Consider the following 27597-nt stretch of genomic DNA (forward strand, 5'->3'; position numbering starts at 1 on the left):
GCCAAGAAGATCCGGTGTCTGGCTCCGCTGCCTGAAGAACCAGTCATCCCGAGTTTAGCGAAGATGCTGGAACCGGCGCCCTATAAGGCGTCGGAGAAGAAGGCCAAGGCGGTCCAGAGTGCCCCCCCCGCAAGGGCGCTTCGGACGCGACGTCCGAAGACAAGACCCGCTCCTCCACCGCCGAAGACGACGACGATGAGGAGGAGGAAAGTGATTCTCCCCCTGATGGGGGGGGGGGGAGGAAGAAGAGGGTGGCCTCCCCAATTCTGGAGGTGGAGGTGCCCAAGAAGGTGAAAGGCCCACTCATGGGCAGCTCCGCATGGGACGTCGAAAGTAGTCCGGAGCAACGCCCCCGCACTAAGCCTCGGGCTGCATCATAAGTGCTAAGACTCATATCTGCGCATAAACCAAGTCTCTCCTCCTTGTTGTATTGACATGATTAGTTACGTTATTACAGTCTGGCCCACGACCGCCCCTAGCGATCCTCGTCAGGAGGTTCGTTGGATTCACAGGCGATGGCCAGCGAGTCACCGCCAGCCGCTCACTCCCCCAAGGCCAAGGACGACGTGGAGGTGCTGTCCTGAAAGACTTTCCCAGGCCGGGGAGAGGCTCAGCAGGCGCCAAAAGGTGATGCCTCTGTCGTCGGACACCAGGGGGAGCCGATCCCCAAGGAGACTGGTGGTGAGGAGGAACGTATTCAGTTGGGCCCTCAGCCGGACTCGATTGCGGAGACCGGTACGGCTCCAAATTCCGCCGGTGACCCCTGTCCAACCAGGGGGGCCGGATAATCTGTTGGAAGCGCTACGAGGCGCTTCCATTGTGGACGAGCACCGTGTCCTTATGGGAACGGTAATTGAAAGGGTTCAGTCCACCAAGAGCGGACTAACCAAAGCCCGCAGCAGCCTGCTGACAGGTTTTGAGGTAAGCGACGCAAAAAGGGAAAATCCCAATATAGACAGTAGCCCCTGAGACACTGTCCGGTGTTCGGAAAGAAAAGCCGGATAGAGGATCAATCCTTTATTGCAGGAAACTAACTAAATTGTCTGAAATGAGTACGTGGGTGTCGCTGTTGGCCGCAGCCTCACATACTGCCGAGGTCTCTGAACTAAACCAGAGACTGGAGCAGGCCGAGGAGGAGGTCGTCCAGGTGAGGAGGCAGCTCCAAGAAAAATAAGGTATGTGATAACCCATTATGTATTCGAAAAAAGTAAAATGACATGCATTTGACCGAAGTGTCATGATATGTACAGAAGCGACGACCGAGGTCGAGGCCCTGAGAGAGGCCCCGGTCGAAGCCGAGGGGAAGGCTATCAAGGAGCAGGCCGCCCGTAAGTGGCTCAAGTCCCAGGTCAACGAAGTCCAACGGGAGCTCCAGGACGCTTTGAGGAAGTGAGAGACCTTGGAGCATAATGCGTCGGCTGAAGAGGCTGAACTTGCCAAGGTTCGTAAGAGTGCAGAGGCGGCCCGGAGTGAAGCCCAGGGCACCCTCCAGGAGATCCAGGAGGCCAGGAAGATCGTGGTGGGTAAGGCATTCAATATGCAAAGCAAGAATGTGAAGAGGAAATATCTTTTACTGACCCAGATTCGGAGTTCTCCAGGGGCTTATGTTGATCTGCCATGCAGTGTGACCAACGCCGCAGAGTTCTTCTAAGCCGATGAAGGGGGCTCCACGGAGAAGCTATTCTAGTCGCAATATCTTGCGCCAGAACATCCGGTGCCCTTCAGCGATCAGCTAAAACAGTTGGTCGAGCTACACAGGGTGGCCGAACTGGCCATGAAGGATTTAATAATCCGGCTGTGGCCAGCCGAAGCTATACCTAGCAGTTACTTCGGCCTCATGAAGAGGCTGGTTGATGCCTGTCCTCGGCTGGACGTCATCAAGTGGTCCATCTGCATCAAAGGCGCGCGTCTGGCCTTCTCCTATGTCAAGGTCTGGTGGGCAAAGATGGACGCCGTCAAGTTGGCGACCGAGGGGCCGCCTGAGGGCAAGGAGCATCGCACACCCGAGTGATACTTTGGCAATGCCTTGGAGGGGTTCTGCATTGTTGCGAATCAATGTGTGAAAGACACGATCTTTGAATGAATATATTCAAGTTCCTTCTACCTTGTATGATAGAACAAAGTGGGTTTTTAATATAATGCTTGTTATGTTTTTAAATTTTACCTCCTGTGCGGCCGTGTTGTATGAAATCTGAGGGTTAACCAGCCGTCGGCTTCTGCCCCAACGTAGGTAGTATGGAGGTGTTCAGGATGGAATCTAAACAATCTTGATCCAATTATATGGTCCTTGAAGGAGTTGTTTAGCGCAACGAACCAGGCAACCAGACTATGCGGCTTTAACGCTCTCACTTAGCCATAGGAGTTCGACAATAAAAACATGGGCACAACCCCTAGTATCCTAAATAGAGTGCTATAAGCGTTTGATCGGGAAGTACCGTTCCTTCGCGTAATGCGGAAGAAATTTCCAACGATTTGAAACCTCCGAACAGTTGACCGGCTCTCGCCGCATCATGACAGTCAGTTTTTGGCTTTCTCTACTGAGGTGCTCCTTTGGATAAACCAAGGCACAATCGCAGTAGTTCTCCCTTTACTACCTTAGCCGATATAGCGGAACGTAAGGTAGCAAGCACAGGAGCCGGGCAACCCAACTATTGACCAAAGACATGATTCGGAGCCAATGCATATAATGCTAAATTCGGGGTGCCGAAGTATACTTATAAAAAGTGTTTAGACTTTTCTAGCTGTAGTGTGGGGTGCTATGAAGCCCCTGGCAAACATCGAACGTACCAACGTGTATGGGTGCTACCTGATAGGTTTTACCAGAAAAGAAAAGACAAAAAAGTAAGAAAAAGAAGAACAAGTGATAAGCTAGGGCCGTAAAATTTGATCCGCAAACTATTCTTATTATAATTTCATTGGTGCGTTAAAGCGCTTTTATACAAGTAATGCAATAAGCAGGACGCTGGTTACTATGCCTTAACCAAGGGAGAGCTACGTGTGGGTCCTGAAAAATAGGTAAAGGGATCATTAAAGAAACCACCTAAAAATTCCCCAGTACGTCAATGCTTCTTGTTGCCTTGGTGTATTTGTCCTTCAAGAGTATAGATGATCAGGCCATCTGATGGGGCCTGCGGAATTGAAACCTGAAAAGTTAACGAATTAAAGTGACAGTATGTGTGTATCCGGTGTCGGTTGAGCCGTACTATGGATCACAAGCTAGCTATGCCTTCGTTGATGCCCAAGGAATTTTGAGTGCGTAATTATGTACGCGTGACACGAATGCCACTACTTGATCAGGACTGAGACGGAGGCCGGATTGCTAGTCGAGCTCCTGATGGGCCAAGCTATCCTGTTGCAAGGTAGTTCAGACCCTCTTGATGGTGTTCGTGGGCTCGGCAGCCGAATAAAGGTTCTGCTTGAGAAGGCCGCTCTGTACTTCTACTGCTAAGGCGTCTATGTGTTCTTCTGTATGAAGGGAGCGTTCCGTATTTCCATTGACTGTTATGATGCAACGTGGACCGGGCATCTTCAATTTGAGATAAGAATAGTGTGGCATTGCATTGAATCGGGCGAATGCGGTCTGTCTGAGCAGTGTGTGATAGCCGCTGCGAAAGGGGACTATGTCGAAGATTAACTCCTCGCTTCGGAAATTGTCCAGAGATACAAAGACAACCCCGAGCGTGATTGAGCTCGTACAGCGGGCCTCTACACCTGGTATGACTCCTTTGAAGGTAGCATTTGTGGGTTTGATCCGTGATGGACGAATGCCCATTTTGCGCACTGTATCCTGATAGAGCAACTTGAGGCTGCTGCCACCGTCCATCAGGACTCGCGTCAGGTGGAACCCATCAATTATTGGGTCCAGGACCAGTGCGGCTGAACTGCCACGACGGATACTGGTTGGATGATCCCGGCGATCAAAAGTGATCGGGCATGATGACCATGGATTAAATTTTGGGGCGACTGACTCTATCGCGTAGACGTCCCTGAGTGCGCTCTTGTGCTCCCTCTTGGGGATGTGTGTAGCATATATCATGTTCACCGTTTTGACCTGAGGGGGAAACTTCTTCTGTCCCCTTGTGTTTGGCTACAGGGGCTCCTCATCATCATCCTCGCTCTACGATCCCTTTTCCTTATTCTCGGCATTTAACTTGCCGGCTTGCTTAAAAACCCATCAATCTCTGTTGGTATGGTTGGCTGGTTTGTCTGGGGTGCCATGGATTTGGCACGGACGGTCGAGTATGCGGTCTATGTTGGATGGTCCCTGATTGTTTCTTTTATACGGCTTTTTCCACTGACCGGACTTGGATCCACTAAATCCGGCATTGACAGAAGTGTCATCGGTGTTGTCATCATTGCTTCGGCGTTTGTGTTTGCTGCGTCGGAGCTTGCCGTTGCTGTTCTTAACCTCAGAGGGGCCTGCCTCACTGGTTGTGTTTTTGCTACGAGCCAACCAACTATCCTCACCCGCGCAAAAGCGGGTCATGAGTGTCGTGAGGGCTACCATAGATTTCGGCTTTTCTTGGCGGAGGTGGCAGGCGAGCCATTCATCGCGGATGCTATGTTTAAAGGCCGCTAGGGCTTCGGCATCCGGACAATCGACGATCTGGTTCTTTTTGGTTAGGAACCTAGTCCAAAATTTCCTGGCTGATTCTCCCGGTTGTTGCACAATGTGGCTTAAATCATCGGCGTCTGGTGGCCGAACATATGTGCCCTAGAAGTTGTCGAGGAATGCTTCTTCCAAGTCCTCCCAGCTGCCGATAGAATTTTCAGGCATGTTGTTTAACCAGTGCCGAGCTGGCCCTTTGAGCTTTAGTGGGAGGTATTTGATAGCGTGGAGGTCATCTCCGCGGGCCATGTGGATATGGAGAATAAAATCCTCGATCCATACCGCGGGGTCGGTTGTTCCGTCGTATGTTTCAATGTTAATGGGTTTGAACCCTTCGGGGAATTCGTGATACATTACTTCATCGATGAAGCAAAGAGGGTGTGCGGCGCATCTGTATCGGGCCGCGTCGCAACGTAGCTCCGATGGAGTCTGTCTCTGGTTGTCGGCTCGGGTGTGACTAGGTTTGTCACGTCCGAATAGGTAGCCATCATCATGTGTCGAGGAACGTCCTCGCGATTCGTAAATCGATCGGGTATATCCTGCTCTATTATCCAGGGTATGCCAGAGGTCGTGTGTATGACCCTTAACTGTTTTGTCTCTGTTTTTTCGTGGCGGCGGGGCGGGCTGCTGTTCGGCTTGAGTTGCCGCTCTATCCCGACCATGAGGTGGTCGGTCTGCCGCGCTGTTCCGACTGCGTAGTGTTCGGTCAGCCGCATTACGCGAGGGAAGTATGGGCTCCGATGCCTCTTCGTCGAACTGAGGTAGCAATCTTCATTTTGGGTAACTCTTGGCTGGGCCTCTGAGGCCGTATTCTTCGACTGCTAGAAGGTCAGTCCACCTGTTGACGAGAAGATCTTGGTCAGCTTGAAGCTGCTGCTGCTTCTTTTTCAGGCTCCTTACGGTGGCTATTAGCTGGCGCTTGAAGCGCTCCTGCTCGAGAGGTTCCTCAGGCGCAATGAAATCTTTGTTGCTGAGGATTTACTCATCTTCAGAGAGCGGATGATAACTACCCTCCTCCGAGTCATTGGGCCTGGCCTGTTCGTCGAGGCTGGCTAGCCCGTTTTCTTGCTCCTCCTGTTTGGAAGTTACCTCAGCAAGGTCTTCATTGTTTTTGGCATCCTCCGGGGAGTTATCTTCTCCTGTGTCGGTGTTGCTATCTTTATTGCGGTGTGACTTAGAGCGGCACCGCTGACACCGGCGTTTCGATTGTATCCCAGGAGGTTTATCCTCAACTGGATCTTCCTTGTCATCGTGGATGTTCTCCTTTAGTGCATCCACCATGTATACATCATATGAGGAAGTGGCCGTCCAGCGTCTGGTGAATGGCGGGTCCTGGGCCTCTTCTTCTCTGGCATCATCGTCCATACCGTCGATGTCATCGGAGCGGTAATCGAGCATGTCAGTTAGGTCTTCGACAGTGGCTATGAAGTGGGTGGCGGGTGGGGAGCGAAATTCCCTGTCATCAGCTTCTAGTTCGAACCGGATATAGTTCGGCTACGAGTCCCTCGCCAAGGACAGGTTCTTTAATGAGTTTTGCACATCGCCCAAGGGTGAGTGCTGGAATATTTGTGCGGCGCTGAACTCGAAGATCGATAAACGATCAAGTTCGGCATCCATGGCTCACATGGTTCGGAACTTACACCCAGAGACGAGTCCGGGGTTCCGGTGACAAAAATATTGTGTGAGTTTAAGTCCCTGTGCGGCTCCAACGTCGGGGAATCTGTGCCCTCCGTGGTGGGGTTGAACCTCCAGTCCTTAGATGGCGCCGTATGCTCCGTATCTAAGGCCAGAGCAATTACATGAGCTATCTCCTGAATATAGTCCGATGACAGATTTAGGTCATGTTCATCGAGGTGACTAGGAGCAATCGCCGCGGTCTCGAATCCAACGAAGATCAAGTCTCCATGGATGTTCGTGACGTAGTTCAAGCTCCCAAATCTGACATGATGGCCAGGGGCGTAGCTATCGATCTGCTCCAGATGGCCAAATGAGTTGGCCTGTAGTGCGAAGCCGCCGAACACAAAAATCTGTCCGGGGAGGAAGGTTTCTCCTTGGTCAGCGTCATTGTTGACGATTGAAGGGGCCATCGAACCTTTTGAGGATGACACAGTGGAACTCTCAATGAAAGCACCAATGTCGGTGTCAAAACCGGCGGATCTCGGGTAGGGGGTCCCGAACTGTGCGTCTAAGGTCGATGGTAACAGGAGACAGGGGACACGATGTTTACCCAGGTTCGGGCCCTCTCTATGGAGGTAATACCCTACATCCTGCTTGATTGATATTGATGAATATGAGTATTACAAGAGCTGATCTACCACGAGATCGTAATGGCTAGACCCTAGAGGTCTAGCTTGTATGGCTATGGTAATGAATATCTCCCTCTCCGGACTAAGCCCTCTGGTTTATATAAACACCAGGAGGATCTAGGGTTACATAAGGTCGGTTACAAAGAAAGGAATCTACATGTTTGGTCGCCAAGCTTGCCCTCCACGCCAAGGAGAGTCCCATATGGACACGGGTGCAGTCTTCGGTATTCGTATCTTCACAACCCATCAGTCTGGCCCATAGAGTTAACAGGTCGGACGCCCGAGGACCCCTTAGTCCAGGACTCCCTCAGTTACGTCGATGCAAGCTTTAGCACCGGTTCGGATGACTCTGAGTCTCAATCTGAATACATATTGAAAGTGGGAGCAATTAGCTAGAGTAGCTCCATGTAGAGCATTGTAGACATAGAAATTTGCAAAATACATACGGATATGAATGTGACAGACCCGTTGTCTAAACTTCTCTCACAAGCAAACCCGTCAAAAAAACTTCTCTCACAAGCAAAACATGATCACTCCTTAAAACTCTTTGGGTGTTAAAATCACATGTCAATGTGAACTAGATTATTGATTCTAGTAAACTCTTTGGGTTTTAAAATCACATGGCAATGTGAACTAGATTATTGATTCTAGTAAACTCTTTGGGTGTTGGTCACATGATGATGTGAACTATGGGTGTTGATCACATGGTGATGTGAACTAGATTATTGACTCTAGTGCAAGTGGGAGACTGGAGGAAATATGCCCTTGAGGCAATAATAAAGTTGTTGTTTATATTTTCTTATTCATGATAGATGTTTATTATTCATTGTAGAATTGTATTGAGCGAAAACCTAAATACATGCGTGAATACATAGAGAAACAATGTGTCCCTAGTGAGCCTCTACTTGACTCGCTCATTGATCAAAGATGGTTAAGGTTTCCTAACCAGGGACATGAGTTGTCAATTGATAACGGGATCACGTCATTAGGAGACAGATGTGATGGACAAGACCCATCTGTTAGCTTAGCATAATGATCGTTCAGTTTTATTGTTATTGATTTCTTCATGTCAAATACATATTCCTTCGACTATGAGATTATGCAACTCCTGGATACCGGAGTAATACCTTGTGTGGTATCAAATGTCACAACATAACTGGGTCATTATAAAGATGCTCTCCAGGTATCTCCGAAGGTGTTTGTTGGGTTGGCATAGATCGAGATTAGGATTTGTCACTTCGAGTATCGGAGAGGTATCTTTCGTCCCTCTCGGTAATACACATCATAAGAAGCCTTGCAAGCAAAGTGACTAATGAGTTGGTTGCGGGATGATGTATTACAGAACGAGTAAAGAGACTTTCCGGTAACGAGATTGAACTAGGTATAAAGATACTGATGATCGAATCCCGGGCAAGTAACATACCGATGACAAAGGGAATAACGTATGTTGTCATTACAGTTCGACCGATAAAGATGTTCGTAGAATATGTAGGAGCCAATATGAGCATCTAGGTTCCGCTATTGGTTATTGACCGGAGAGGTGTCTCAGTCATGTCTACATAGTTCTCGAACACGTAGGGTCCGCATGCTTAATGTTCGTTGACGATATAGTATTATATGAGTTATGTGATTTGGTGACCGAATGTTGTTCAAAGTCCCAGATGAGATCACAGACATGACGAGGAGTCTCAAAATGGTCGAGAGGTAAAGAGATGGATATATAGGACGATGTTATTCAGACACCAAAAGTGTTCCGGAGTGTATCAGGTACTTATCGGGTCACCGAAAGGTGTTTCCAGTGCCCCCGAAAAAAGTTATGGGCCTTATGGGCCAGGAGAGGGAACGCACCTGCCACAAGTGGCTGGTATGCCCCCCATAGGAGGCCGTCCTAAGTGGAGAAGGAAAGGGGAGGAGGAAAGGAAAAATAGGGAATAGGATTCCCCCTACCTCCCCTCTCCCCTCTTTCCTTCCCCCTTCCGCATAGAAGTAAATGGGGGGGGGGGGGCAGGGCATGGCAGGGCCTCTAGGGGGCGGCAGCCATGCCCTAGGGCGACCTGGCTGCCTCCCCTCCCCTCCCACCTATATATATGTGGGGAGGGGGCGCCTCACAAGCACACAACATAGTTTACACCCTCGGTCATAGTTTTGCGGTGCTTAGGCGAAGCCCTGCGAGAGTTACTTCACCATCACCATCACCACACCATCGTGTTGATGGAACTCATCTACTACCTAAATGCCTTGCTGGTTAAAGAAGGTGAGGGACGTCACCGAGCTGAACGTGTGGAGAACTCAGAGGTGCCGTGCTTGATCGGTCGGAGCTAGAAACTAGATCAACCGCGTTGTCAAACGCTTCCGCTTACGGTCTATGAGGGTATGTAGACACACTCTCCCCCTTTCGTTGCTATGCATCTCCTTGATAGATCTTGCGTGAGCGTAGGAAATTTTTGAAATTGCATGCTATGTTTCCCAACAATATTATATAACCAGAGTTAATTATTTGAAAAAGAAATTCACAAGAAAACACGAATTATGAAAAAGGTTCGTGAAAATGGAAAAAAGATCATGAATATAGAAAAACCTTCATCCATTTTGAAAGAAGTTCACAAATTAAAACAAAGTTCACTATTTTCGAAAAAATTAAAGGTTTTCAAAGAAAAGTTCATTGAATTCGAAAGAAGTTCCTAAAATTTCAAAAAAAGTTCATGGATTTTGAAAAAAGTTCATTGAATTGAAAAAAAAGTTCATTGATTTTCGAAAAAGTTCATCAAAATTAAGAAAAGTTCATGGATTTCAAAAAAAATCATCGATTTGAAAAAAGTTCATCAATTTTTTTTGAAAAAAATCATTTGTTTGAAGAAAACGTTCACGTATCTGTAAAAAGTTCATTGAACCTGTAAGAAGAACAAAAAACAGAAAAAAGAAAAAGGAAAAAAAGAAAAAAGGAATGAATAAAAGATGAGAAAGATAAATGTTATCAGATGCCACTCGTTGGCTCAGTGGTTAGACCAGCTTACCTGTATGTGGGAGGTCTTTTTTTGATCTACAAACCGTCCTCTTTTTGTGAATTAAGACACAGGAAACAAACAATAATGGGCCGAGCGCAGTTAAAGAGGCTTCAGGCGCCGGTTAGCAGAAAACCGAAGAAACCGGCGCCAGATAGGTTTTGCCGAAACAACTAGCTGAAGAGCGCTCCTTCGGAAGCCTTGCAACGATCACTTGCAGGCAGGCTACGAGCGCGTCACTTGGCGTGCTCTCAGCCGCCGCCACATGTCATGCTTTGGAATGTTTCGTGCTATCGGTCTTCCTCAGCTTTTAAACCAGTTTTTCCCTGGTTCTTTTCGACCTTTTGGTTTTCTATCGGTCTTCCTTAGCTTTTGGACAAAAAAATCTCGTGAGAAAAAACCATTTTGTTTGCTTCTGTGAGAAGCATGGCCGTGCCTCTCGGATATGAAAAAAACACATTTTCTATTTTTCCTTCCACGAGAGGCACAGTTGTGCTTTCGCAAGAGGCACGGCCATGCCTCTCGGAAACAAAAAAAATGCGTTTTCTATCTTTTTTCTTTCACGAGAAGCCCACTTTTTCTTCCGCGAGAAGCATGGTTGTGATTTCATGAGAGGCACGACCGTGCCTATCGGAAAAGGAAAAAAAGTACATTTTCTGTTTTTTCCTTTCGCGAGTGGCACAGTTTTGCTCGAGCGAGAGGCATGGTTATGCTTTCGTGAGAGGCACGGTCATGCCTCTCGAAAATGGAAAAATGCACTTTCTTTTTTTCCTTCCGCGAGAGGCACGGTTTTGCTCATGCGAGAGGCAACGTTGTGCTTTTGCGAGAGGCACGGCCGTGCCTCTTTCGGAAAAGGAAAAAACTATGCGCCCGCTTCGGTTTATTTGTTTGGTTTTTTGTCTGGTTTTGTCATGAAAAAAAGTTTGTCAAAACCTATCAACATGGATCTAGTTTTGAAGATCACGACGCGAGGAATCCAAGGATGAAAACGGTTTGATATTTGGACGCATAGTTTAAGAGATAAAACATTTTGAATAAACGGATCTACGAAAACAGGGGAAACTCCCAGGTTGTGACAAGTGGTGCAAATGCAGCGTGCCACTTGTCGCAACCTGGGGAGGCGGGACTGATCTTTGCAAGGAGTACTCCTCAATTAGTGATTTCGTCGTCAAGGGCGCGGCTATGTGTCGGTGGGCTAGGGCTCACCTATAGGTTTTGGGCTAGCAAATTTAGGGAGAACACTCAGGGAGAAACTTTTATGTCGAAATTTAGTGAAGCGTTCATCTTATAATGCTACTGCCGTCCTAAGTGAAATAAGATGCATAAAAAGATAAACGTCACATGCAATCAGAATATGTGACATGATATAGTCATTATCATCTTCTGTTTTTTATCTCCATCTCCAAAGCACCGGCGTGATCTTCATCGTCGTCGGCATGACACCATGACCTCCATCATCGTGTTGTCACGTGGTCGTCTCGCCAACTATTGCTTCTACAACTATTGCTAATGCATAGTGATAAAGTAAAGCAAATACATGGCGTTATTAGTTGACACACAAGTTATACAATAAATTTAATACAACCCTATGGCTCCTGCCGGTTGCCGTACTCATCGACATGCAAGTCATGAACCTATTACAAAACATGATCATCTCATACATCAACATATATCATATCACGATTAGGCCATACCACATCACAACATGCCCTGCAAAAACAAGTTAGATGTCCTTTAGTTTGTTGATGCAAATTTTACGTGGCTTCTATGAGCAACTAGCAAGAACCTTTCTTACCTACGCAAAGCCACGACAATGATAATCAAGTTGCCTTTTAACCTTCTATAAGGACCGCATTTGTCAAATCAGATTCAACTAAAGTAGGAGAGACAGACACCCGCCAACCACCTTATGCAATACAAGTTGCATGTTAGTTTGTGCAACCGGTCTCATGTACGAGGACATGTAAGGTTGGTCAGAGTCGCTTCATCCCACAATACCACCGAATCCAAATAACACAACAGAGGTAAGCAATCTGAAAATCAACGCCCACAACTTTTGTGTGTTCTACTCATGCATATACATCTATGCATAGACCTAGCTCATGATGCCATTGATGTGGAACGTTGCATGAAAATCACCCAAGATTTATCTATGAGAAGCATAGAAATGAGAGGGGGAGTGTGTCCACACACCCTCGTTGACCATTAAGCAGAAGCGTATATTACGCGGTTGATGTAGTCGTACTCTTGACGGTCTAATGGAGATCCAATCCCATGAAGTACCGAACGGACGACACCTCCGTGTTCAGCACACGTGCGGCTCGATGTCATCTCCTCCTTCTTGATCCAGGAAGCAGGGATGGAGAAGTAGATGGGATCTGAACTAGCACGACAACATGGTGGAGATGGTGGTGGTGTAGTGCCGGCAGGGCTTCGCCAAACGTTGTCGGAACTGATCTAAGAAGAAAAGAGAGTTATGGGAGAGCCGGGACTGCCGCTGGGGCATGGGAATTGGTGTATCCAGCCCCTACCTCTCCCCCACTATATGTAGGAGGTAGGGGGAGGGATGGGTCGCAGCCCTAGCCCCTCCTCCAAGGAGGGGAGGCGGCCAAGGGAGGAGTCCTCCCTCCCCAAGTCACCTAGGGGGTGCCTTCCCCCCTTAGGACTCTTCCTCCTCCACCTCTCCTTGGCGCATGGGCCTCTTGGGGCTGGTGCCCCTGGCCCATGTAGGCTAGGGCGCCCCTACAGCCCATGTGGTCCCGGAGGGCAGGTGGACCCCCCGAACCCCTTTCAACAGTCCCAGTACAATACAGATAATGCCCAAACTCTTCCGCCGACCAAAACAGTACTTCCTATATATAAATATTTACCTACACTCCTCGTGACGTCCGGGATCTCACCCGGGACTCCAAGCAACATTCGTTCACAAACGTACATATCCTAATACTACTCTAGCGTCACCGAATGTTAAGCATGCAGACCCTACGGGTTCGAGAATCATCTGGACATGACCGAGACGCCTCTCCGGTCAATAAGCAATAGCGGGACCTGGATGCCCATATTGGTTCCGACATATTCCACAATGATCTTTTATTGGTTGAACCACGATGTCGAGGATTCGATTACTTATGTATGCAATTCCCTTTGTCAAGTGATATGTTACTTGCCCGAGATTCGATCGTCGGTATCTCCATACCTAGTTCAATATTGTTACCAACAAGTCTCTTTACTCGTTCCGTAATACAAGATCCCGTGACTAACTAATTAGCCACATTGCTTGCAAGCTCTTTACGATGTTGTATTACCGAGAGGGCCTAGAGATATCTCTCCATCATACAAAGTGAGAAGTCTCAGTCTCAATCCATGCAACCCAACAAACACCTTTAGAAATACCTATAGAGTACCATTATGATCACTCAGTAATGAAGTGATGTTTGATAGCACACAAGGCATTCCTCTGATATCCGGGAGTGACATGATCTCATAGTCTAAGGAACTGATACTTGGCATGAAGAAAGTTGTAGCAAATAACTAGACCATACTTCTGTAAATCCAAAAATTCAAACAAATTAGGACAACATAGGTAATTTGTATATTAATAATGTGTAAAAAAATTCAGATTTTTTTGATGCTCCAGTGATTTTAAACAATTCTATTACTGGGCGCAAAAGTTTCGGTTTTTGCATAGAGTGAAGTCAACTGTCATCCACACCATCCCAAAGGCTTTACTTGGTGCTGTATTGAAACAAAAGCTATAAAACATGATTACTATAGTAGCTTAATCATGTGAACGCACAAAAATAATAGGCATAAGTATTTGGTTTTCTCCCAACAAGCTGTGTTCTTTAATGCCTTTTTAGATAGGCATGATGATTTCAATGATGCTCACATAAAAGTAAAGAATTGAAACATAACGGGAGCATCATTAAGCATATGACTAGCACATTTAAGCCTATCCTACTTCCTATGCATAACGATTTTGTGAGAAAACAATTTATGGGAGCAAGAATCAACTAGCATAGGAAGGCAAAACAAGCAATACTTCAAAACTTTCAACATAAAGAGAGGAAACTTGATATTATTGAGATGTGTAAAAGCATATGTTCCTCTCTCATAATAATTTTCAGTAGCATCATGAATGAATCAACAATATATTTATCACATAAAGCATTCTTTTCATGACTCATAAGCATATAAATTTTACCACTTTCCACACAATCAATCTTCTTCTCATTAAAGTACTGGGAGCAATCTCTACAAAATAACTATCATGGGATACTTGATTGACATAATCAAATTGAACATAAAAATCACGATGACAAGTTCCATGGTTATCATTACTCTTTATAGCATACATGTCATCATAGTAATCATCACAGATAGCAACTTTGTTCTCATAATAATCAATTGAAACCTCTTCCAGAATAGAGGAATCATCATTAAATAAAGTCATGACCTCTCCAAATCCACTTTCATAATTATTACAACAAGATTCTACACCCTCCAACATAGTGGGTCATTATAACCTAGAGTTAACACTCTTCCAAATGCATTTTCTTCATTATAATCATCATAAATAGGAGGCATGCTATCATCATAATAAATTTGCTCATCAAAACTTGGGGGACTAGAAATATCATCTTCATCAAACACAACATCCCCAAGCTTATGGCTTTGCATATCATTAGCGTCATGGATATTCATAGAAAGCATACCAACAACATTGCAATCATTCTCAACATTCAGAGATTTTATGCCCAGCATTTTATTGAATTCTTCTTCTAACACTTCGGCACAATTTTCTGATCCATCATGTTCAAGAAAGATATTATAAATATGAAGCATATGAGGCAACCTCAATTCCATTTTTTTGTAGTTTTCTTTTATAGACCAAACTAGTGATAAAACAAGAAACTAAAAGATTCAATTGCAAGATCTAAAGATATACCTAAAAGCACCCACCTCCTCGGCAACGATGCTAGAAAAGAGCTTGATGTCTACTACACAATTAATTATTGTAGACTCGTGTTGGGCCTCCAAGCGCAGAATTTGGTAGGATGGTAGCAATTTTCCCTAAAGTGGATGACCTAAGGTGTATCAATCCGTGGGAGGCATAGTGTGAAGATGGCCTCTCTCAAATAACCCTGCAATCAAATACAAGAAATCTCTTGTGTCCCCAACACACCAAATACAATGGTAAATTGTATAGGTGCACTAGTTCGGTGATACAAGTGTAGTATGGATAATATATATAGGCTTTTCAAATATGAAAATATAAAAATAGCAAGGTAGCAAGTGATAAAACAGAGCACAAACGGTATTGCAATGCTTAGAAAAAAGGTCTAGGGTTCATAGTTTCACTAGTGCAATCTCTCAGTAGTGCTAACATAATTGAATCATATAACAATCCCTCAACGTGCGACGAAGAGTCACTCCAAAGTTCTCATCTAGCGGAGAACATAAGATGAATTATTGTAGGGTACAAAACCACCTCAAAGTTATCTTTTCCAGTCAATCTATTGAGCCATCCCTATAAGTGTCACAAACAGCTCTAGAGTTTGTACTAAAATAACACCATATAATACGCATCAACAAACTCTAGTGTGACCTCGATACTCCAATGTCACCAAAAGTATCCGTGAGTTGATTATTTGATATGCATCAAACAACTCCAGATTCATAATATTCAATCCAACACAAAGAACTTCAAAGAGTGCCCCAAGGTTTCTACTGGAGAAAGAAGAACGCAAACATGCATCAACCTCTATGCCTAGATTACCGTAATGTCACCATGGGAATCCGCAAGTTGATTGCCAAAACATATATCAAGTGAATCAATAGAAGACCCCATTGTCACCATGGGTATCCACATGCAAGACATACATCAAGTGTTCTCAAATCCAAAAATATTCAATCCGATAATAGCGAAACCTCAAAGGTAAAAACTCAATTCATCACAACAAGATAGAGAGAGGGGGGACACCATATGATTCAACTATATTAACAAATCTTGCGGTACATGACGATCGTGCCAAATCAAGAACACAGGAGAGAGGGAGGGAGAGAGAGAGATCAAACACATAGCTACTGGTACATACCCTCGGCCACGAGGATGAACTACTCCCTCCTTATCATGGAGACCGCCGGGATGAGGAAGATGGCTTCTGGTGATGAATTCCCCCTCTGGCAGGGTGCCGGAACAGGGATCTAGATGGGATCTCTTTGGTATAGAGGATTGTGGCGATGAAGTCAAAGTTTTAGCTTTACTTCTGGCGGTTTCTCTATTTATAGGAATCTTCAGCGTTGGAATCACGCGAAAAGGAGTTACTACGGGCCCACAAGCCACTTGGGCACCATCACCCCCTGTGCCCAGGTGGCTTGTGGCTGCCTTGTGGCTCTTCTAGTCTTTCCACGAAGGTTCGGGGTCTCTTTTGTTCCAAAAAATGTCAAAAAGTTTCAGCCCATTCTGAGAACTTCTATTTATGCACAAAAAACAACACCGCAGTGGTTCTGCTGAAAACAACATCAATCCGGGTTAGTTCCATTCAAATCATATCAAAACCATACAAAATTATTGTAAAGATGGCGTGAATACTTCATAAATTATAGATACATTGGAGAAGTATCACCCTCACCCCTGCAGCACAGGAAGACAATGGCATTAGTGCAGATCCCCATGACATGGCCAAGTCACGTGCAGTTAAGCAGAGGTCTTCGAGATTCAGTGAGAACTCCGGGATGATGTCCGTGGAAGGAAGCGGCGACACTCATGGCCCTGACGCCCAACCCCCTCCTCCACAAACTGCCATGTCCCATGCCCAGCCCGTGGCTCCTCCCACGACTTAGGCTCCACAACAACGATGGAGGCCAAGCGTCAAGCACCTAACGCACGGTAAGGAAAAGGAGCACGCATCGGCATAGGCAACAGATATCTGGCTGCTGGAGGGGAAGAAGGTGTCCTGCTCCTAAGAAGCTCACAGTACGAGCACCGCAGCGCCATGATGCGGCTTGAAGCTGCGTCGATATTTCCCCAAAGAGGAAGGGGTGATGCAGTACAACTACGGTAGGTATTTCCCTCAGTTGTGAAACCAAGGTATCAATCTAGTAGGAGATCCAAGCAACACTATGTAAACGGTAACTGCACACAAAGAACAAATCCTCGCAGCCCAACGCATAAGAGGGGTTGTCAATCCTTCCTCGATAAAAAGATAGATTGGTTTATATGTGTTTGGATAAATAGATCTGAAAAACACAAAACAAAATAAATAAAGAAAAAGCGCAACAAGGTATTTTTGGTGTTTTGAAATAATAGATCTGAAAACAAATGCGAATAAAAATAGATTAAAAGCAATATGATAAAAGATAGACCCGTGGGCCGTAGATTTCACTAGTGGTTCCTCTCGAGAAAATAGCATACAGTGGTAAACAAATTACTATTGGGCAATTGATACAAGATCGAATAATTATGCTGATATCCAAGGAAATGATCAATATATAGGCATCACGTCCAAGATTAGTAGACCGACTCCTGCCTGCATCTACAACTATTACTCCACACATCGACTGCTATCCATCATGCATCTAGTGTATTAAGTTCATGGAGAAACAAACTAATGCAATAAGAATGATGACATGATGTAGACAAGATCTATTCATGTAGGAATAGACCCCATCTTGTTATCCTTAATAGCAACGATACATGCGTGCCTCGCTGCCCCTTCTGTCACTGGGAGAGGACACCGCAAGATTGAACCCATCACAAAGCACATCTTCCCATGGCAAGAAAAATCGATCTAGTTGGCCTAACTAAACCAAAGATTCAAAGAAGAAATATGAGGCTATAAATAATCATGCATATAAGAGGTCAAAGAAGACCCAAATAATATTCATGGATATAGATATGATCATAAACTCAAAGTTCATCGGATACCAACAAACACACCGCAAAAAGGTGTACATCAAATAGATCTCTAAGAGACCATTGTATTGAGAATCAAAAAGAGAGAAGAGGTCATCTAGCTACTGCCTACGGACCCTTAGGTCTATGGTGGACTACTCATGCATCAACGGAGATGCACCAATGAGGATGATGAACCCATCCGTGATGGTGTTAGATTGTATCTCGTGGTTTTGGAACTTGCGGTGGCTGGAATTGTGTTTCATTGGCTTCCCTTGGGTTTCTAGAATATTTGGGAATTTATAGGGCGAAGAGGCGGTGCAGGAGACCCCCGTGGGCCCCACAACCCACCAGGGCCTGCCTGGATTCCTAGGCGTGCCCTAGTGTCTTGTGGTCCCCGCAGGCCTGCCCTCGGTTCCTTTCTTGGCGCCTAGGTTGTCTTTTGGTCCAAAAAATCTCCAAAAAGTTTCACTATGTTTGGACTCCATTTGATAGGGATATTCTGCGAAGTAAAAAACAAGCAAAAAACAGCAACTAGCACTGGGCACTATGTCAATAGGTTAGTCCCAAAAAATGATATATAGTTGCTATAAAATGATTGTAAAACATCCAAGAATGATAATATAACAGCATGGAACAATAAAAAAATTATAGATACGTTGGAGATGTTTCACGCCACCTCACCGTCATCTTCATCGGAGGAGAGGTCCCTCCACATGAGAGAGATGAGAACCGCGCGAGCCAGCGAGGAGGGGGGGAGACCATGCCTAGAGGAGCATAACAACGGATCTCCAAAGGCTATCTGGGCGCCAATGCTGGAGTGGCCACGGCGATTATTGGGTGTACACCTCAGCCGGAGTGGCACGAGGTGGAGGGAGAGCGTGGGAAGAGCCTAGGAGCGAGTGCCTGAAATTCAGCATGAAATCTATGCAGCTAACTTTGAGCGTCCGGCTCCCGCATCCGTGTCGGCGATCTGGTTCCGTTCACGGATGAACACGGTATCCGGTTACGGGTCTGAAGCCCATTAACCCCATTAAAATAAGTTTGCCACATTTCACTCAGACAGGTTAGAGAGGTGCCCTCAAAGATGGCCAAATGGCCGGGCCTAGCAATGCCAGTCCGCGAGCATGCTCACACGACACATGGCGGGCTAGGCCAAGCACACTCTAATCGGGTTGTGCCAGGCACGCGGCACGCTATGGGCTGTGCTTGGGCTGCTAGGCTGAGCAGGCGGGTCAGCACGACCCGACCCGTTTATCTTTTATTTTAAGTTTTTTGATTTTTTTAACATTATACTCCCTCCATCCGAAAAAGCTTGTCCCTCAAATGGATGCATCTAGCACCAAGTTGGTTTTCGTCCATGTCGTGTTGGGACATGGATGCATTTAGCACGGGGTCAGGGAGGCCCGTGTGCACAGGGTTGCCTGGGAGGTGCAGTCTTCGTCTTAACAACTGTCTCCGTCTTCCTTGTGGCATTGGGGTCCTTCTCCTAGGCCTTGGGGATGCTCCTTAGCTTCTTGGTGGAGGTCGTCTTTGTACCTAATGACACATAACACTCTTTGTGAGGTAGCATCCAAGTTCCATCCATATACATATCAATCTCGTAGAAGAGTGAGTTTACCTCGGTTTCGATGGCATGTGCGCGAGCTCTTGTCATAGGTGACTCGCAACTAGGGTTTTTCCTACTTTCCTAGCCACCCAAACTTCTTTTACGAGCAAGTAAGTTCTTTTTCTCTAACAAACAAGGCCCAGGCCTGTGAGCAAGCAAATCTTGCTTTTTCAGACAAACAAACAAATTTCATGGTAATACGTGTCTCATTCATATCACAAAGATCAAAGTACAAGTCACGTAAGGACCGACATGACAAAACTGAAAAAGATAGCAGAACATCTCTGAGCTTGATACCAACGCGTGTCACATGCCTCCGGCACCACCACAGCAACCACCAAAGAAAAGAATGACGGATCACCTCCTCACCCGAGCTCGACGCGGCTCCATTGCTGATATGCAACTTTGCCGACCACCAAGGTGGCTCACCAAAAGTGAAGCCCTTGTCATTGAACGAATCAGACCGGGGCAATACCCTGGACACACCATCGAACTCTACATCTGGCACCACACCACAACTAAGACACCGAAGGATGAAACCATACCTGCGATCCACCAACCACGAACCCAACACACATTCCGTCTTCCAGATGTCGTTGATGCAGACCACAATCTGTATCTGCTCCTCGACTACCTCCGAAGCTCTGCGCCGATGTTGGAGCAAACCTCGTCGCAGCGGCGGAACCCAAGAACACAGGCCCACCATGAGGATGCCGCCACCGGCACGCCATCCTTACTTGAATAGACTCGTCTTCAAACCCATACCCAACCATAGGACTGATGGCCTTGTCAGTAAAGGATCCAAATAATCTTTATGCAGCGCCTTCATCGTCACCGCCGAAGCCAAGACGATGAACAACCTAAAATTCTACCGAAAAAGGCTTTATAAGTAATGCAACCACCACAGCCAACGAGTACAACAAAGTTCACACACACACACACATGCACACACCAAAAGACGAGAAGTACTAGGTTCTACTAAGGGCACAGCTCAACAAGCCCAAAACATAAAACACAAGGCCAGGCTGCAGGTAAGACAAAAACTAAATGGTCTAATCCGACTCAGGAGGTGGCGGAGCGAGCAGCGGCGCCAAGCGGATGGCCAACGCACGGAGGGAAGCGATGATGTTGTTAACGGCGTCAAGATCCTAGGGGCGGCTAAGTGGCCGCCAAAGCTGTAGGTAGCCACACATTCCAAAAATTGCGTTAGTCGATCGTCGAAGGGGCATACGCTGGATCACGAGCTTGTTGCATATAGTCCACAGTGTCCATGCAAGGACCCGAATCGCCAGCAACCTAATGTGGCGGCTAGGCCAGGGCGAGGCCTAAACCTCGTCGAAGAGCTCCGGGAAGTTGGTGTTGCACCAATGAACACTGACCGCTTCGCGGAGGCAACTCCACAGGAATTGAGTAACAACGCAAGAGAAGAAGATATGATTAGAATCCCCGAGTGTCCCACACAGGGGGGCACATCCCATCACCAGGGCCATTACGCTTCAGCACCACCACTCCTGATAGAACACGCCCATGGATCCATTGCCAGAGAAATATCCTGATCTTTAGGGGGAGTTTGATCTCCCAGATCAATATGAGTGGATCCGGGGTGGGGGAGGGAGCGATAGCCCTATAGAGGGATTTGGTGGAGAAGTTGCTCGAAGGCTCTAAGCGCCAGGACACAAGGTCCTGGGAGCGCGAGAGGTCTGACTCGTGTAGAGCAATGGAGTCCAAGAGCTCGTGCCATGCACTCACTTCAAGGGGCCCAAAGGGCCGCCTGAAGGCGAGGCACTCTAAGTTAATAAGGGCCAACTCGATGGAGACCCGAGGGTCCATAGCAATGGCAAACAAGTCCGGGAAGCGGGTAGCAAAGGGAGCGTCACCCGCCCACCTATCGAAGAAGAATAGGGTACTAGAGCCTATTCCTATCACGATGGAGGTCCCAATCTGGAGCGCAGGGAGCAGCTGAATGATGGACTGCCAGAACTGGGAGCCACCAGTCCGTTGGCAGAAGGCCAGGGGTTGGCCGCGTAGATATTTATTTTGGATAATCTGCAGCCAAAGACCACCCTCACCACTGGAGATCCGCCAAGCCAACGAGCAAGGAGAGCGATTTTCATGCGTTTGGAGGACATAATCCCAAGGCCACCTTGGTCGTGAGGCTTGCAGACCTCAGACCATCGAACCATGTGATATTTCTACTTGTCTCCCTCGCTCGCCCAGAAAAAGCGAGCTTGGATTGTGCCAATCTCGTGGTGCAGAGTCTCGGGCAGGCTGTAGAAGCTCATAATGAACAATAGGAGGCTGGACAGGTTGGAGTTAATGAGAATGGTCTGAGCTGCCTTTGAGAGCCATCTACCCTACCAGGGTTCAATGCAGTGTTGGAGTTTGAGCACCGAAGGCCTCAAATCAGCCACCGTCAGGCGGGAGTTGCTAATGGGGATCCCCAAGTAGGTTGTGGGGAAAGAACCCAATGGGCAATTAAACCGGTTGGCAATAGTCTGACTCTCCTTTGGAGAGTAGCCTAACACCATCACCTGGCTCTTGTCGAAGTTGATCTTGAGACCCCACATGTGTTGGAAGCATAGGAGGAGGAACTTGAGGTTCATGATATCCATCGCGGATCCCTCGACCATAATAATGGTGTCATCGGCGTGTTGGTGCATAGAGACTCCAATGCCACTTGTAAGGTGGGGGACGATGCCGCGAATGTGGCCTGCCACCTTTGCCTTGTCAAGGATGGCCGCGAGAGCGTCGACCACCATGTTGAAAAGGAAAGGGAAAACGGGTCACCACGTCTGACCCAACATAGGGTGGGGAAATAAGGGCCAATCTCCCCATTGATGTTGATGGCGGTTTGGCCAGAGGATACCAGTTGCATGACCCTTGTGATCCACCGATCATCGAAGCCCTTCTTAATCAACACTTCCAGAAGGAACGGCCAGCTGACGGTGTCGTAGGCCTTATGGATGTCGATCTTCAGGAAAACAGCCTTCAGGTGCTTGGCGCAAACCTCATGGAGAACCTCATGAAAGACTAGGACTCCGTCAAGGATGCACCAGCCCAGGATGAAGCCCGACTAATCCGGGTGAGTGATGTGGTTGGCCAAAGGGGTCACCCTATTGGCATACCCCATCGCCAAGATGCGGGAGATCACGTTGATCACGGTAATCAGCCAGAATTGCCTAATATCTGTCGCACCAGGGGCCTTGGGGATAAGCATAATGACCCCCATAGTTTAGGTGACGGAGATTTCAAGTGCCTCTATAGAATTCTTCAAAGAGGGCCATCACCTCCAGCTTTATCACATCCCAAAAAGCTTGGAAGAACTTCACCGGGAGGCCATCGGGGCCCGGCGTGGAGGATGGGTTCATACCCTTATTGGCCAACCAAACCTCCTGTTCGGAGAAAGGGGCCGTGAGGCCGGCATTCTCCGCAGTTGTGATGCATTGCATGGTCGGCCAGAAGTCGCCCGCAAGGGCTAGGCCTCCCCTAGGGGAAGTAGCGAATATGGCTTTGTAAAAGCCTTCCACGTGATATCGGATGTCGGCCGGGCGCTGGTTAAGGGTATCACCATCCCACAACAACGGGGTCGTGTTGCGCCACAGGCGGCCATTGGCGATGGCCTGAACATAGGCGGTGTTGGCATCCCCTTTGAGGACCCATTTATGGGTCCTTCACATGTGCCAATAAGCCTCCTCGTTCATGTATATGACCGAAAGTTGGTCTTCTAGATCGTACCATTGCAGCCACTCATCAGGGCCAAGGCCAACCGAGTCCACGCAAATATCCAGGGCCTGAATGGCCGTGAGGATGGATTTTTTCTGCTTGTGGAGATCACGGCAAAGGTTGGCACCCACCCCTTCATAATCTGCCGGGAACGCTTGGCACAGAAGTGCCATTCGTCAACTGCCGAAAGGCCCCGATGGGGGGCAAGGCGGGATTCTACCCATCTATCGCAGACTGCATCGATAAAACCATTCTGGTGGAGCCAAAATGTTTCGAACCAGGACCGCAACAGAGGAGTGGGGCGCTCATTCTCCGAGGAGAGGAGAAGAGGAACGTGGTCTGACCCAATCTGTGTGATGGCATGGAGCGAAGCAAGTGGGGAGTGAAACTCCTAATCAGGCGAGACTAGAACCCGGTCCAGGACAGAACATGTTCGGTTTGCTTGGTGGTTGGTCCTTGTAAACCTGGCACCAACCCTGTCAAGCTCACGAAGACCATGGTCCGCAATGCAATCGTTGAACATTTGCATCCAGGCAAAGTTCACGCGGTCATTATTCTTCTCATCCGCAAAGTGGAGGAGGTTGAAGTCATCCGCAAATATTGAAATGAGGACTTTTGGTTTTAATTATTTTTCTCTCCAAAAATATTTCATATTAAAGTATATGAGAGGAGATAATACGACTTCTCCAAAATAATTGAAATATTGGAGGAAAAATATTAAAATCAAATATTTGTTTTATTTGGATTTTATTGCAATTTTGTTTGCATTAGAAAAATTGCACGTTTTTCAAAATTGCAATTTAGGGCCAAGAAAATGTTCATCTCGTTCTAAATATTTTACTTAGATAGTGAAAATTTGTTTTGGCATTTTTAGATTTTTATTTTATTTTCTAGGATTTTTTTTCTGTTCAACGGATTTTTTTTAAAAGTGCGCAGTGGCTAACTGGACCGAAGCCCAGCCGCCGGCCCACCTCCCCCGCGACGCCGTCTCCCTCCAGGAGACCGACGCCGCCGCGCCACCGCGGACCGGGAGTCCGGCCAGGACTCCGCCCCCGCCGCCCTTGCCCCCTCCCCAAGCCACCCCTCCCCTCCCCTCTTAAATACCCAGCCCCCCACCACCACCACCACCCGCCACCGCCGCTCGCAGCCCCGCCGTTTATCTTCCAAGCCTTCCGCTGTTATCGTATTAGATGGCCTTAAGCCATATTTATTGTAACAAGTTCTCTTTGGAGACATTTGATGTAATAAGTGTGTGATTGCTACTCTGTTATAAATCCTCGAGTACTGTGTGTGTTAGCATTACCGATCCAGGGATGACACTGAAGCACAGAGACTTGACCGTTTGAGGTCGGGTCGCTACACAGACTTATTGGAAACAATACATATTGATGTATGCGGTCGGATGAGTGTTGATGGTCACGGCGGGTATCGTTATTTTCTGACCTTCACAGATGATTGGAGCAAATTTTGGGTATATCTACTTAATGAAACATAAGTCTGGAACATTTTAGTAGTTCAAAGAATTTCAGAGTGAAGTGGAAAATCATCGTAACAAAAAAAATCAAGTTTCTATGATCTGATCGTGGAGGTGAATATTTGAGTTATGAATTTGGTCTTAATTTGAAACAATGCGGAATAGTTTCGCAACTCACGCCACCTGGAACACCACAACATAATGGTGTGTCCAGACGTCGTAACCACACTTTATTAGATATGGTGCATTCTATGTGAAGGAAATATGTCCTAAAGGCAATAATAAAGTTATAATTTATTTCCTCATATCATGATAAATGTTTATTATTCATGCTAGAATTGCATTAACCGGAAACATAATACATGTGTGAATACATAGACAAACATAGTATCACTAGTATGCCTCTACTTGACTAGCTCATTCATCAAAGATGGTTGAGTTTCCTAACCATGGACATGAGTTGTCATTTGATTAACGAGATCACATCATTAGGAGAATGATGTGACTGACTTGAACCATTTCGTTAGCTTAGCACTTGATCGTTTAGTTTACTGCTATTGCTTTCTCCATGACTTATACATGTTCCTATAACTATGAGATTATGCAACTCCTGAATACTAGAAGAACACTTTGTGTGCTACCAAATGTCACAACGTAACTGCGTGATTATAAAGGTGCTCTACAGGTGTCTCCGATGGTGTTTGTTGAGTTGGCATAGATCAAGAATAGGATTTGTCACTCCGATTGTCGGAGAGGTATCTCTGGGCCCTCTCGGTAATGCACATCACTATAAGCCTTGCAAGCAATGTGACTAATGAGTTAGTTATGAGATGATGCACTATGGAACGAGTAAAGAGACTTGCCAGTAACGAGATTGAGCTAGGTATTAAGATACCGACGATCGAATCTCGGGCAAGTAACTTACCAATGTCAAAGGGAACAACGTATATTGTTATGTGGTTTGACCGATAAAGATCTTTGTAGAATATGTAGGAACCAATATGAGCATCTAGGTTCCGCTATTGGTTAATGGCCGGAGACGTGTCTCAGTCATCTCTACATAGTTCTCGAACCCGTAGGGTCCGCACGCTTAAAGTTCTGTGATGATTGGTATTATGAGTTTTTGTGTTTTGATGTACCGAAGGTAGTTCGCAGTCCCGGATATGATCACGGACATGACGAGGAGTCTCGAAATGGTCGATATGTAAATATCTATATATTGGACGACTATGTTCGGACATCGGAAGTGTTTCGGGAGGTTTCAGGCATATACCGGAGTACCGGGGGGTTACCGAAACCCCCCGGGGAGTATATTGGGCCTAATGGGCCCTAGTGGGAGAAGAGGAGGGGCAGCCAAGGGCAGCCGTGCGCCCCCTCCCCCTCTAGTCCGAATTGGACAAGGAGGGGGGCGGCACCCCCCTTTCCTTATCTTCCTCTCTCCCTTCCTTCCCTTCTCCTACTCCTACTAGGAAAGGAGGAGTCCTACTCCCGATGGGAGTAGGACTCCCCCCTTGGCGCACCCTCGTCCTTGGCCGGCCGCCTCCCGCCTAGCTCCTTTATATACGGGGGCAGGGGGCACCCCATGGACACAACAATTGATCATTGATCTCTTAGACATGTGCGGTACCACCCCCTCCACCATAATCCACCTCGGTCATATCGTAGTGGTGCTTAGGCGAAGCCCTGCGTCGGTAGCATCATCATCACCGTCACCACACCGTCGTGCTAACGAAGCTCTTCCCGGAAGCTCTACTGGATCGTGAGCTCGCGGGACGTCACCGAGCCGAACATGTGCAGATCACGGAGGTGTCGTACTTTCGGTGCTAGGATCGGTTGATCATGAAGACGTACGACTACATCAACCGTGTTGTCATAACGCTTCCTCTTACGGTCTACAAGGCTATGTAGACGGTACTCTCCCCTCTCGTTGCTATGCATCACCATGATCTTGCGTGTGCGCAGGAATTTTTTTGAAATTACTGCGTTCCCCAACAGTGGTATCAGAGCCAGGTTTATGCGTAGATGTTATATGCACGAGTAGAACACAAGTGAGTTGTGGGCGATACAAGTCATACTGCTTACCAGCATGTCATACTTTGGTTCGGCGGTATTGTTGGATGAAGCGGCCCGGACCGACATTACGTGTACACTTACGCGAGACTGGTTCTACCAACGTGCTTTGCACACAGGTGGCTGGCGGGTGTCAGTTTCTCCAACTTTAGTTGAATCGAGTGTGGCTACACCCGCTCCTTGTGAAGGTTAAAACAACACTAACCTGACGAAATATCGTTGTGGTTTTGATGTGTAGGTAAGAACGGTTCTTGCTCAGCCCGTAGCAGCCACGTAAAACTTGCAATAACAAAGTAGAGGACGTCTAACTTGTTTTTGCAGGGCATATTGTGATGTGATATGGTCAAGACATGATGCTATATTTATTGTATGAGATGATCATATTTTGTAACGGAGTTATCGGCAACTAGCAGGAGCCATATGGTTGTCACTTTATTGTATGCAATGCAATCGCCATGTAATCGCTTTACTTTATCACTAAGCGGTAGCGATAGTCGTAGAAGTAATAGTTGGTGAGACGACAACGATGCTACGATGGAGATCAATGTGTCGTGCCGTTGACGATGGTGATCATGACAGTGCTTTGGAGATGAAGATCAAAGGCACAAGATGATGATGGCCATATCATATCACTTATATTGATTGCATGTGATGTTTATCCTTTATGCATCTTATTTTGCTTAGTTTGACGGTAGCATTATAAGATGATCTCTCACTAAATTTCAAGATAAAAGTGTTCTCCCTGAGTATGCACCATTGCCAAAGTTCGTCGTGCCGAGACACCACGTGATGATCGGGTGTGATAAGCTCAACGTTCATCTACAACGGGTGTAAGACAGTTTTGCACACGCAGAATACTCGGGTTAAACTTGACGAGCCTAGCATATGCAGATATGGCCTCGGAACA

Source organism: Triticum aestivum, chromosome 2A, assembly GCF_018294505.1.
Source record: "Triticum aestivum cultivar Chinese Spring chromosome 2A, IWGSC CS RefSeq v2.1, whole genome shotgun sequence".
NCBI lineage: Eukaryota > Viridiplantae > Streptophyta > Magnoliopsida > Poales > Poaceae > Triticum > Triticum aestivum.